General features: G+C 37.3%; 1 pseudogene; it reads left to right on the top strand.

Annotated features, from left to right (window-relative positions):
• Nucleotides 1-10628: 10628 nt before the first annotated feature.
• LOC110288973 (chitinase-like protein 3) lies at nucleotides 10629-12531 on the top strand (annotated as a pseudogene).
• The last annotated feature ends 937 nt before the right edge of the window (nucleotides 12532-13468 follow it).

Raw genomic sequence — 13468 nt, forward strand, 5'->3', positions numbered from 1 at the left:
ACAGAGAGTGAACGTTCCTGTATCCCTGGGATGAAGCTACTTGATCATGGTAGATGATGTCTTTGAACCTATGTTTTAAAAAAAAAAAAAAAAAGAATGTGAAGTGTGCAAAGAAGGATACATGAAAGGCTTTGGAGGTAGGATGCAGGGAAATGACATAAATACGGATAATCACAAAATCAGAAGGCAAAAAATAAGAAAAAATTACTGAATTCAACTATATTTAATTGTACAGATGAATGCTAGATTATGCTAAGTGACTGATTATTTTTTTGAATATATTTAACTTATTTTTGAAATCACACCATGTATTTATCATTCCTATGCATGATATATTCTTTGCACATAAATACTATAATTCAATCCGAACATTGTTACCTGTATGGATATGCCTATAACTAATACATAGATTAGTAAAAGTTTGCTGCCTAGTTTTGCCTCTCATGCTATCATAACTTGTAATCACATGTGAAATGTGTCATGGTACAGGGTTATCCACAACTCTTTGGCATGTGGCAATATGCATGGGGTGTCTTTTATAGTAGTTGATGAAGTAAAGTTGTGAATATTGTTAGATGCTTAACTATCTAGACAGATTTCTCTAGGTGATGAATATTAAATGACAGAATGTACTTAGAGAAGAACAGTGAGGATCCATGTTTTATTCTCTCTAAGGTCTTGACAGTGGTTGTAGTGCTTTCTGGTCCTTCCTGGTTTCTCTACAATAATGGCATGTAGTGTCAAATTTTAAGATAGACTATTCCTGCTTTCTTTGGAATTTTATCAGAGGATGAGAAATGATATAGTTGCATAATGACCTCCTTATCCTAACTCTAAAATAAAATAAGTGCTTTGAGAATTTATTCATGATAACTCTACAAGGAAATAATTCCACATAGGGTTTCTACAACATCTGAATACTCCTCTGAATGAGTAACAAAAGTTGAAGTCCTAATCACTCTATGTTGAACAGGCAGGTTTAAATTACAAATTATTTTAACTAGAGACACTTATTTGATTGTCCATTAACCCAGAAAAGAGCCAACATTACATGAATAAATATATTTTTCTCTATAAGGTGAGAGCTGGGTATTACTGTGTAGCTCATATAAACAGGACAGACAATATGTGATGCAATGCCCACAGGGAATATGAGGAAGAGAATATTATTGAGTGGTAAAGAGAGTTTTTGATCTAGACTTGAAAGAACAGGTTCTATAGAAACGGAGTATAAAAGAGAGCTTGAGGAGAAGCACACAAAATATTTTTTTAAGGTGGTAAGTAAATAATTTCTAGAAATCAAAAATTTAGTAAAACATGCTAGTCTCATACAGTGTTTGGAAAGAGGAGATGAAATTCTTAATATATTTATGTGGCTGAGGATGGTATAAATTTTTCACTTTAACTTCAGCATCTTTATGTAGTAGCAAATAGGATTAGTTTTCTTCACTCTGTACATCAGGAGACAGAATGGAAAGACTAGGTAGTACTTGGGGAAATGAGGGTCAATAATGTTTGTCCCATATGTTCTTAGGTAAGAATATAATATATTCTTACCTAAAGTTCCTTGTGAAAAAAAAATGTTGGAAAAATGTCCAGAGTTTCCCATAAAATGAAAAAGGCCCATAGATAATGGTCTCCAGATTAAGGTAAATGAATGAAGTAAATGCAGTGGTTTCCATGGTTTCAAGTTGTTTACATTCCAATAAGAATGATATTTGCTTAGGCATAAAAAATACAATACATATTATTTTAAATATACAAGGTGATGCCAACTCTATATTAACTGCCATGATAATCTTAGCTGTGTGATTGATACATAAAGTGAAGATAGCTCTCTCTCTCTCTCTCTCTCTCTCTCTCTCTCTCTCTCTCTCTCTCTCACACACACACACACACACACACACACACACACACACACACAGACACACACACACACACACTTCTTAGAGACATATCTATTTTGTTCAAATAGGATGTTAAAAGGTTCTGGTGATATAAGGGGGCTTAGACATTAGTATGTAGCTATGGATTAAAAGATTACCCACTTGCCGTTTTCAAAACTTTATGAAAAACATGGTTAGATTTAGAGAGTATAAAAAGACAGCAGAAACTCCTTGGGCAATCATGCAGACACTATGTGGCCAACATCATTCTTTCCACAGGTGAGTTGATGATCAGCCAGAGAACCCCAGTCCTGCCTGACTGTTCACTTACAGGATTTGACAAAGAAGCAATTTTGATACTACCACTGTATGCTTTTCCACTCTTAGGAATTTAAATTTTTCTTTCCTTACTCATTCCTTCCCTAGCTCTCATAAGTCTATGAGCTGAGAGAATACTTCTGCTTTCACTGATACCACAGACATAACAGTAATGGCTCACCTCCATTCAAGTCTTGTTTTGCCCTTCTTTATTCTTAGACATTCAGTATCCTGCTCCTCATGCTGTACCACCTGCATGAAATTCCTACTCTTTTTATTTTCAAGTTACTGTCCTAGAACAAGTTTTTCAGAGTTGGATATCAGTAGAATCTGGGATAGAGCTATCTGAGGTTTCTTTGCCCTTCTTTCATAGTTTTCCATCTATCCTCCAAAGTCCTGTTTCATTGATAACTCAAGTTGACACAGAATGAAACATTCAGTTGTCAAAGAAATGTATTTACGAGTTTTAAGCCAAGTTCTTCAAAACTTACAAGTAGCTCTAAATCTGTGCCCTACACAATTTTACAGCTTCATAAATGTATTCAAGTGAAGACCAAAGCACAGTGTTTAAAATATTCACAGTAAAGGTGTTCTAGGTACATGATCATGATTCAGACACCAAATCTCTGCACTAATTAGACACAATAAGAAATCTTTTCAGTAGAAGGACACCCTGGGCTACATTCTGAGACACCTTAAATAAGTGGCCAAAAAACACAAGAAAAGAGAACCATCCTCAAAACTCACAGGGTCCATAGAAGCTTAAAATGCTATTTGGAGCAAAAGATTATATCTCTTCAAGCAAATGCTCTTGATATATAATTCCAAATACTGGCAAATTCCAAATGATAGTGAATGATGTAGTTTAGTTATTGTCTTGACTGGGAAAGCCCTTGATGCATTACAGCTTTAGAGACTGAAGCTACTGTTACTAATCATTAAGTAGGTTTTGTGAGTAATTTCATTCAGTACTGTTGGCAAAGGTAAGAGAGTTAAATTTTCTAAAAATTAGGACAAAGGAGAATAATGCAAGTATTTACTAATCAGTGAAGAGGAGTTTGAATGGCATGACTTCAAGGGCAACACCTTGAATAACTGTAAAGTTTCTAGGGGATGTAATGATCTAGAGTAAGTAGCATGGCCTACCACAACTGAAAATTACATCTTTATGTTTCTAGCAACTGATCCTGAGAAAATGTGTCTTCCCTCTCTAAGTTTGGCCAATGTGCTGAGTGCTCAGTTGGGTGAGTTGTTGGCAAAAACCTTATTTCATTATGGCTTTAATCCTGATTAATGATTCCTCATGCAATTGTCTGCCTATCATGAATCAGTTTCATATTACTTTTTCATATTAATTTATTGGCAAAAAATGTTAAGAGAAAATTTGCTTGGACAAAAGGGATGGGTTGGCTTTGAGTGTGGTAGACTCAGCTCCGTTCTCACTGCTCTCCTCTCTAGTGAGTTGGTGAGAGTATTGTAACTGGCAACTTCTGGGTTTCACAGGAAAGAATGGGTTTGTTTTCACGAGAGGCTCCATTGGTAATCTAAGCTTTAATGAAGAATCAACACTATTATCAATATATGAGTAATTATTAATTTGAAACATCCTATGTACCTGATGGAAGAAGCATGGCAAGTAAAAGAGTCCTGGCAAAACTGTAAGCAAATTTACTGGTATCTACATTAGGACATTGTTTTTATAATAGTTTTCCTAGGTTCTGCCTACCAGCTGATGTGCTATTATGCCAGTTGGGCCAAGGAATGTCCTGGCTTGGGGAGCTTCAAACGTGGTAACATTGACCTTTTCTTATATACTCATCTGATCTATGCATATGCTGGGATGAAGAACAATGAGATTTCCGTGATAAATAATGAGAACTCAACGGAATATAAAGTATTAAGTTACCTGAAACCCATGTAACAGAAAGATTAGGTAAGAAATACCTGGAAAGAGATACCTCTTTGCTTTGGAATCTGTGTGTCAATAGTTGTCACAATTCAATGCTTATTTATGGGTAGCTCAGAATCAGTGTGCTTGAGTTAACATTCTTCCAATGGTTGGGTTTTTTATCTGAAATTGAGACAAACTGAATGTTTTTACTCAATGTTGCCCTTGAATTTTATCTACACTGCACAATAGTTTATGACCTCATTTATGTATATATCATATCTCTCCTGCCGAATGTGGTAAAATTTCCTACCTGTTGTTCTCGCACATATATTTCATACATGATTAAACGTTGGCCACATTTACTGCATTTAATCGCTTCCTACCATTTGATGAATATCGTCATTTTACATTCCCTTTCTATGTGTTTAAAAATTTTAGCTGCCATTCTTAAATCAGACTGTAATTCAATTTTTCTTTAAATTACCTTTTACACTTCATATAAATTTGACGTGATTAAAACAAATCAGAGTTGTAAAAGCAGTCTTCATTCTTTTTATGCTCCAATAATAGTGTGTGTCTATGTAGAGGGCTCTCTTCCTTGGTATGTGTCTCAAGTTGGACTAGTCATTGGTTGGCAATACCCACAATCTCTACTATATCTCCGTCTCCACTCCTTCTATGCTTTTTGGCAGGAAAATTTTGGGATAAAGATTTTGAGGGTGGTTTGATATACCTCTTCTTCTTCATTAGTCATGACTAGATTTTTTTTTTTAGAATTAATTTTTTTACTAGATATTTTCCTCATTTATATTTCCAATTCTATCCCAAAAGTACCCCATACACTCCGCCCAACTTCCCTACCCACCCATTCCCATTTTTTTGGCCCTGGCGATCCCCTGTACTGGGGCATATAAAGTTTGCTTGTCCAATGGGCCCCTCTTTCCAGTGATGGCCAAATAGGCCATCTTTGGATACATATGCAGCCAGAGTCAAGAACTTCGGGGTACTGGTTAGTTCATGATGTTGTTCCACCTATAGGGTTGCAGATCCCTTTAGCTCCTTGGTTACTTTCTCTAGCTCCTCCATTGGGAGCCCTGTGATCCATCCAATAGCTGACTGTGAGCATCCACTTCTGTGTTTTCTAGGCCCCTACATAGTTTCACAAGAGACAGCTATATCTGGGTCCTTTCAGCAAAATCTTGCTAGTGTATGCAATGGTGTCAGCATTTGGAAGAATTTAGGCTATTTTAAAATTTTTAAAATATACTTACTAATAAAATAATTACTCTCCTAGAAATACTGATAATCTTTTTAAAGTAAATTGTTAGTTACACAATGTACACAGATATATAATTACTATTAAATACTCTCTCACTATGTCAAGTGACGTAATATAAGGGCTTTTGAATATATTTCTTAATGATTCATTTTTAATGAATTTTATGCTCCTTTACAATGTATAATTGCCAAAGAATATTTTGTACATTTTGATACAATTTGGTATCCAACATTAGATATAGGATCCTCAGTTATGGATAGTATTAAATATTCATTAATGATATTTATGGTATGAAAGTATATGAATATAAAATTGAATAAATTTTTATATATCATTTCTCAAAATGCTCAATGTTATTAATATGTTTGATGTAGAAAACACATTTAAATAATAAAAATAAGGAAAAAACCCTTCAAATCCCATTCATTCTGAGGCCCGTTTTTATTGACAAGATAGGTCATACAGTCTCTTTATGTGAACCATTCTTAGAGCACTACAGCACCAAAAAAGAAAAGGGAAATACGTGTTTACTGTAATTACCCATAAAAGTTCTGAATATGGATTGCCACTTACTCAGATAATTCTGGGATTTTATACCCAGACTCAATGGTTGAGATGATACCAGAAACTGTGGCAGGGATTAACAGCCTGGTCCTTTGTAGTTCTGTGGATTGATCCTCAAAAGCTTTATGCATTTCCTACAAAAATTATGCAATATTGTTATTTCAAGTTTATTCAGATTTTCCTAAAGTATTTTCACAGTATTAAAATAATTTCTTGGTATTTTTTCTTGCTTTATCTTGCTTTATTCTGTGTCAATATCACAATAATTTCTGATTAAGTAAATTTAGTTGTGATGGTTTGTATACTCTTGGACCAGGGCTTGGCACCATTTTGAGATGTGGCCTTGTTGGAATAGGTGTGACCTGGATGGAGTAGGTGTGTCACTGTGGGTATGGGATTAATACTCTCACCCTATGTCAGTCTTCACTAGCAGCCTTTAGATGAAGTCATAGAACTCTCAGCTCTGTCTGTGCCATGCCTGCCTGTATACTGTCATGCTCCCACCTTGATGATTTTGGACTGAACCTATGAACTGTAAGCCAGTCCCAATGAAATGTTTTTTATAAGACTTGCCTTGGTCATGGTGTCTGTGCACAGCAGTAAAATCCTAACTAAGACAGAAGTTGGTACCAGGAGTAGGGTATTGCTGTGATAGGCCTGATCATGCTTTTATTTGAAAGAATGTGAACTTTGGGACTTTGGATTTGGAAAGCAGTGGAATGCTTTAAATGGGGCTTAATGGGTCATCCTAGTAGGAATATGGAAGACTTTGTTTGCTGGGAATAATTTGAACTGTGTTGACCTGTCCCAAGGGATTTCAAAGGAGAAAAATTTCAGAATGTGGCCTAGACTGTTTTGCGGTATTTTGGTCAAGAAATTGGCTACTTTTTGCCCTTGTCTGAAAAGTCTGCCTGAGGCTAAGGTAAAGAGACTCAGATTAATTGCATTGACAAAGGAAGATTCAAAAATGCCCAATAGAGCCTTTGTTCTCTGGTTAAGTCTTATGAAGAGAAGTTTGAACAAGCATAGCAAGTTTAGAAGGTAAAATATGAAATATATGGTTCGAGTACTAAAGGGATACCAGGAAGTGAAATGGAGCAAAATCCTGTGTTCTAGAAGATAACAGATTAAGGGAGTGGGACCTTGGGGGAAGATCCTCCCCAGCTAAAGATCCAGGCATGGTACACACTTTAATCCCTGGAGATAGGCATGGTGATCTCTGCCTTCAAGGTCAATCTACAGAGCAAGATCCAGGATAGCCAAGCTTAGGCAGTGAAGGATTTGGAAAACATAAAGCCAGTGATAATGTGATAGTACAAGGGGGTCATGTTCTAGTTTCTGAAAGCAGCAGAACTCAGCAGCTTCAGCCATGTGACTCTGGCTCTAGAGTTAAGAATGGAAGGAACTAGTGGTACAATTGATGCTGGTTAGCCGGGGCTAAGAAATTAGCAATGATTAAGAAGAGACCAGCACCACTGAGGTCAAATCTTCTGGGAATTGTTTTCTGGGAGCACATAGAAGTTGTGTTCCTAAGATAGCCTCACGCTGCAGCTGGACTTGGCAATGTGTAAGAGTCACCTGGGTGGTACTGGTTTTGAAGGCATGAAGGTGTCATGAAGAGAACAGCTGAGGCTTGGTACTTTGAAAGGTCATGGAAGGCCATTGGAGAAGGTGTCGCCTCAGCTGTAGTTGATGGCCTAGGACTGAAGGGGTCATGCAAAGGATTTGAGGCTTGGCACCATGAAGAGAGCCTGTGAGAAGCTATTGGTGAAGCCTAGTTAGAGTGGAACACTCCAGTGTATTGGAGATGTCAGTACCATGGGATGATCACCAAGAATAGAAGCTGTAGTGGAGTGGATCAACCTGAGCTTAGAGTGCTATAGAGGGCAGAACTGTAGAAGTTATACCAGCCCTTAGGAGGAGATCAAGTGGAATCCCAGGCAATGAAACAAGAAGCTGTAACATTGAAATTGCCTTGGAGACTCAAAGATGTTAAAGATGCCAGAGCCATGGGATACATGCTGAGGAAAGCTGATAACAGGGAGTCTAACCATCCCAGGAGAGAGCAGTTTGTTGCAGTCAACAAAGAGGAAAAAAAGTGGAGATCTGAAGACCACTTTGACATCAGCCATGGAGATACAGAGTTTGGCGTTTGCCCAGCTGGTTTCCTGTCTTTCTTTGGGGATTACAGTTAAGTGATTTAATGAATCTCAGAAGAACCCTTGAACTTTTGACTTTTAACATTTTTGAGACTGCTATAGACTATGAGGTCTTTGAAAGTGTGACTAATGTATTTTGCATTACACTATGTTTAAGTATGCCCCCCTGTTTTAGTCAGGGTTTCTATTCCTGCACAAACATCATGACCAAGAAGCAAGTTGGGGAGGAAAGGGTTTATTCAGCTTACACTTCCATACTGCTGTTCATCACCAAAGGAAGTCAGGACTGGAACTCAAGCAGGTCAGAAAGCAGGAGCTGATGCAGAGGCCATGGAGGGATGTTCTTCACTGGCTTGCCTCGCCTGGCTTGCTCAGCCTACTCTCTTATAGAACCCAAGACTACCAGCCCAGGGATGGTCCCACCCACAGGGGCCTTTCCTCCTTGATCACTAATTGAGAAAATGCCTTACAGTTGGATATCATGGAGGCATTTCCTCAACTGAAGCTCCTTTCTCTGTGATAACTCAGCTGTGTCAAGTTGACACAAAAATAGCCAGTACACCCACCCCCATAGACTCATGTGTTTGGACAAGTCTATGGGTAACAGTGAGAGGAATGTGATGGTTTGTACATTCTTGGACCATGGAGTGGCACCATTTGGAGATGTGGCCTTGTTGGAATAGGTGTGACCTGGTTGGAGTAGGTGTGTCACTGTCGGTGTGGGCTTAATATTCTCACTCTGGGTCACTCTCCCACCTTGATGATAATGGACTGAACCTCTGAACCTTTAAGCCAGCCTCAACTAAATTTTTTTAAAGACTTGCCTTGCTCATGGTGTCTTTGCACAGCAGTAACACTCTAATAAGACATTAATAAATATATGCCATACTAACATGGAAAAACATTCAAATTTTTCATAAAGTTCAAAACCCATGGCCAGAATCCAGGATTCAATGTCTTCTCAGAGACAGTCTTAAATTTGGCTCTCTGGTAATGACTTCCAGCTTTGTTCTGCATCAATTTTGCACTACTTTAGAGAGCTGCTACTATAGCTGAATCAATGCCCCCACATAAGCCCCACATTCTCTCTATTGATATGTTGAATTGATGGGCTAAAAGGGTAGTAACAACTGGGTAACAGGTTGGAATCTATGCCCAGTAAACTCAGTCAGAATTATGTATAATTCTAGTATCATCTTAATATTTGGATTACCTCTCATCACTGTGTGTTTTTGTTGGGGTGGGGGTGATTCCAGACATTTATTTCCTAAAGAATGCCTCCAGAACTCACCATATATTAAACAATGGAGGAGCTGGAGAAAGTACCCAAGGAGTTAAAGGGACCTGCAACCCTATAGGTGGTACAACATTATGAACTAACCAGTACCCCAGAGCTCTTGACTCTAGCAGCATATGTATCAAAAGATGGCCTAGTCGGCCATCACTGGAAAGAGAGGCCCATTGGACACACAAACTTTATATGCCCCAGTACAGGGGAACGCCAGGGCCAAAAAAAAAAAAATGGGAATGGGTGGGTAGGGAAATGGGGGAGAGGGGGGAGGGTATGGGGGACTTTTGGGATAGCATTGGAAATGTAATTGAGGAAAATACGTAATAAAATATATTTTTTTAAAAAGTTGTCAATAATATTTCCATGATGTTTGTAGAACATGATTTTAATATTTCCAAGTGTTAATATTCAACAAACAGAATAATTATTTCAGATATATTTCATTGTTATGTCTCCCTTTTCATCTCTGATTTTATCAGTTTGAATACTGTCTCTGTGCCCTCTGCTTAGTTTGGCTAAGGGTTTATCTATCTTGTTGATTCTCTCAAAGAACTAGTTCCTGATTTTATTTTGCTATTTTATAGTTTTTTATTTCTATTTGGTTGATATCAGCCCAACATTTGATTGCTTCCTGCCCTCTACTCCTTTTGTGTGTTTGCTTGTTTTATTCTAGAGCTTTCAGGTGTGCTCTCAAGCTGCTACTGTAAGCTCTCTTCAATTTATTTTTGGAGGCACTTAGAGCTATGAATTTTCCTCTTACCTCTGTCTTCATTGTGTCCCATCATTTTTGGTATGCTGTGTCTTCATTTTCATTAAATTCTAAAAAGCTTTTAATGTCTTTATTTCTTCCTCTGATCACAGAGTAGAGTGTTATTCAGCTTCCATGTGTATGTGTGCTTTCCCTTGTTTTTGTTGGTATTTAAGACCAACCTTACTCCATGGTGACTCTGATAGGGTGCATGAGATTATTTCAATCGTCTTGTACCTGTTGTGGCCTGTTTTGTGACCAATTATATGGTCAATTTTGGAGAAGGCACCTGGAGGTGCTAAGAAGATGGTATATTCTTTTGCTTTAGGATGAAATGTTCTATAAATGTCTGTTAGATCCATTTGATTCAAAGCGTCTGTTAGTTTAATTGTGTCTCTCAATGTTTTCAGAGGGGTACAAGGAAGGGCTTCTAGAAATTTGACCAAATGAATTACTATTCTTAGAATTTTTATTTTTTCCACATCCCTTGATTATATTCAGGTTATGACATACAGTCTTCAGAGCTCCAAGGATAGCTATACTGGAGAAAACAGTCCCCTTTGCAATTCTCCATTTGACCATGGCATTACCACCTCCCTCAGTGTGGTAAGATACTGGATAAATTCAAAGGAAAATTTGATATGTTCTATGACTTGAGAGATTCATACATACTGTTCACTTGCTGAGCTTAGGCAGACCTCTTAAGTTACTTAGAATATTTGAAAAACTGTATATTAGCAATATATTTTATAATACATTTTTTCATTTACATTATATAATTTGAGATTTCAGAACAGGCAACTAACCTAAGTAAGAAAAAATCACCAACTGCTCTAAACCTACAACTAATCATCTTCTACTGCAAGATTACATCATGTCCTAATGGAAGAACAATGGTTGTGCTCCTGAGAAGTTCATTGTTGGATTCCCAACATATGGGCATACCTTCTTCACCTTAAGGGACCCCTCTGATAATAGGACTGGTGCCCTTACCAGTAGAGCTGGCCAACCAGGGAGGTACACAAAGGAAGCAGGAACTTGGGCCTACTATGAGGTCAGTAAGTTGTTGTAGTTTTGTCAGTGAATTGCTGGTCCAGTTCTTTAAACTGGGAATAAAAATCTGCTAAAACCAAATCATTATCATGTCCAGTACCTACATACTAACTTGAAAGAATATTTTAAATTATTTGATTTATATTTAAATATTAATAATTAATAGCACTTTAGAAAATATAAAATTTCTACTAACACTAGATCTTATTATTAAGTGTACTAATAAGACTGTAGATACGGTACAAATAATTACCTATCATGTCATGTATGAACTTTGTAAATTCTGAAATTATATGGCTATATAAGAATGACATATATGAATATGAAAATAAACATATCTCCACAATTCCTCTGTGTTCTAGCTTTGTTTGATGAATTTGCCCTTGTGTGCTGTTGCCATTACTATATATATAAATGAAATTACATATTACAAGTAGATGCCATGAATAGTACTCAGATATGTAGATCATCACTCCTAGAATCTCAACCTGAAGGACGCCTGGGCAGGAGATTATTAGTTGGTAGAATGTCTTAGCAATACAACTAGACACTGTCAGAATGGAAAAATATAATAGTCAGAGTTCAAGATAGACCTCAGCTATAGATAGATCATTTACATAGCCTGAGCTAAGACCTGTATGTCATGCCTATCAGGAGTAAAGAACATTGTCTCCATTTTCTTTAACACAAATAAATCTCCTTAGAAAAAGAGCAACATCTCTAAAGGGAATACAACGGAAGAAAAGCAAAGTTCATGTTATTTTTCTTTCTTGGTATTGATATTCCAATATTTGAGTCTGTTGAATGTTTAAAGATTTGCAGCTTCCTGAAGGAGGGAGCCACTGAGAATTGGAATGTCAATCAGGAAGTGCCCTATGCTTTTAAGAACAGAGAGTAGGTTGGCTATGATAATGTCCAGAGCTGACAGATGAAGGTAAGCTCAGTCAAACAGATGTGCTGAGATCTTAGCACTGACTCACAGGTAACCATAGATCTCATGTTCATTTTATTTTGTTTTGTTTTGTTTTTCCCGAGACAGGGTTTCTCTGTATAGCCCTGGCTGTCCTGGAACTCACTTTATAGACCAGGGTGGCATCGAACTCAGAAATCAGACTGCCTCTGCCTCCTGAGTACTGGGATAAAAGGTGTGTGCCACCATGACCCAATCTCATTTTCATTTTTAAAACAGGCTCAGTGGCTCAAGGAGAAAAATTTTGGAGGTGCTATGTTCTGGACCCTGGATATGGATGACTTCATTGGTACTTTCTGTCACAAAAACAACAAGTTTCCTTCAACCACAGTTTTAAAAAATGTGTTCCAAGAGAATACAGCCCAGCAATAGTTGCCCTTCCACACCCCTCCATAGATTCTGGGCTTGACCCAACCAACAAGTCTCAATTCAGTTCCCAGTTCTTCCTCAACTCCCAGTGGCACCTGGACATCCAAGAGCCTGAGAATCCCATTATCCTGGCCTGTCACCAATTTTTGGTTTCCTGTTCTTCTTAGTCCTGTATTTTTTTTAAATATTCAGTACTTAGTCCATTTGTATGCTAATTTTACAGTATGAGGATACAAGGTCAAACAATCTCCTTTATTTCAAAGACTTATCAGCAGCTGGGAAAAATTTAGACTATGTTTGTAGAAATAAGTTTTGTATCCATCTGTGTTGAGATTTCCATTTCCTGGACACACTGTGGTTTTTACTACTCCATGAAATGAAGCAATGTGATTCCTAAAAAGTACCAACAAAAGGCCAGAGTACAAATATGTAAAGGCATCATGCCCAGCCCTCATGAGTAGGAAAAGATGTAAAGGATGTAATTTAGCAGGAGTTTTGAAAGTACTTTTAGAAGGACAATACAGAAGTATTCTGTATTGCAAATGAGCACAACAAAATTTTCATAGTAGTGAAAGTACAAGTGGATTTGGATGTAACAGTTGTTTTTAAAGCTTCCTCCCATAAAGGCATTGTTTATAAATGTTTTACAACATTGAAGTACAATTTTTGTTCTATTAATTTATTTTCAGTTATTGACAATTTATATACTTAGTTTTTATACCTGGAATCTATTATTCATTTATTAAGATATTGATGATGATATAGGGTAAAACTGAGTAGTGAGCAGGTTTCCTTGTGGAAAGTAAGTTTTTCATACCCTTCCATCTCTTATCTCCTTTTCCCTCCTTTTTCCTTCTGTAGAATTTGTGATGCTACTGATTCTTGGATAGTGTAGGGTTTGTTGGGGTCCTGCATCTGCCCCACCACAAGGCCAGGGCCA

The sequence above is a fragment of the Mus caroli genome, unplaced genomic scaffold (genome assembly GCF_978045245.1).
Source record: "Mus caroli unplaced genomic scaffold, Mus_caroli_1 scaffold_3, whole genome shotgun sequence".
Classification (NCBI taxonomy): Eukaryota; Metazoa; Chordata; class Mammalia; order Rodentia; family Muridae; genus Mus; species Mus caroli.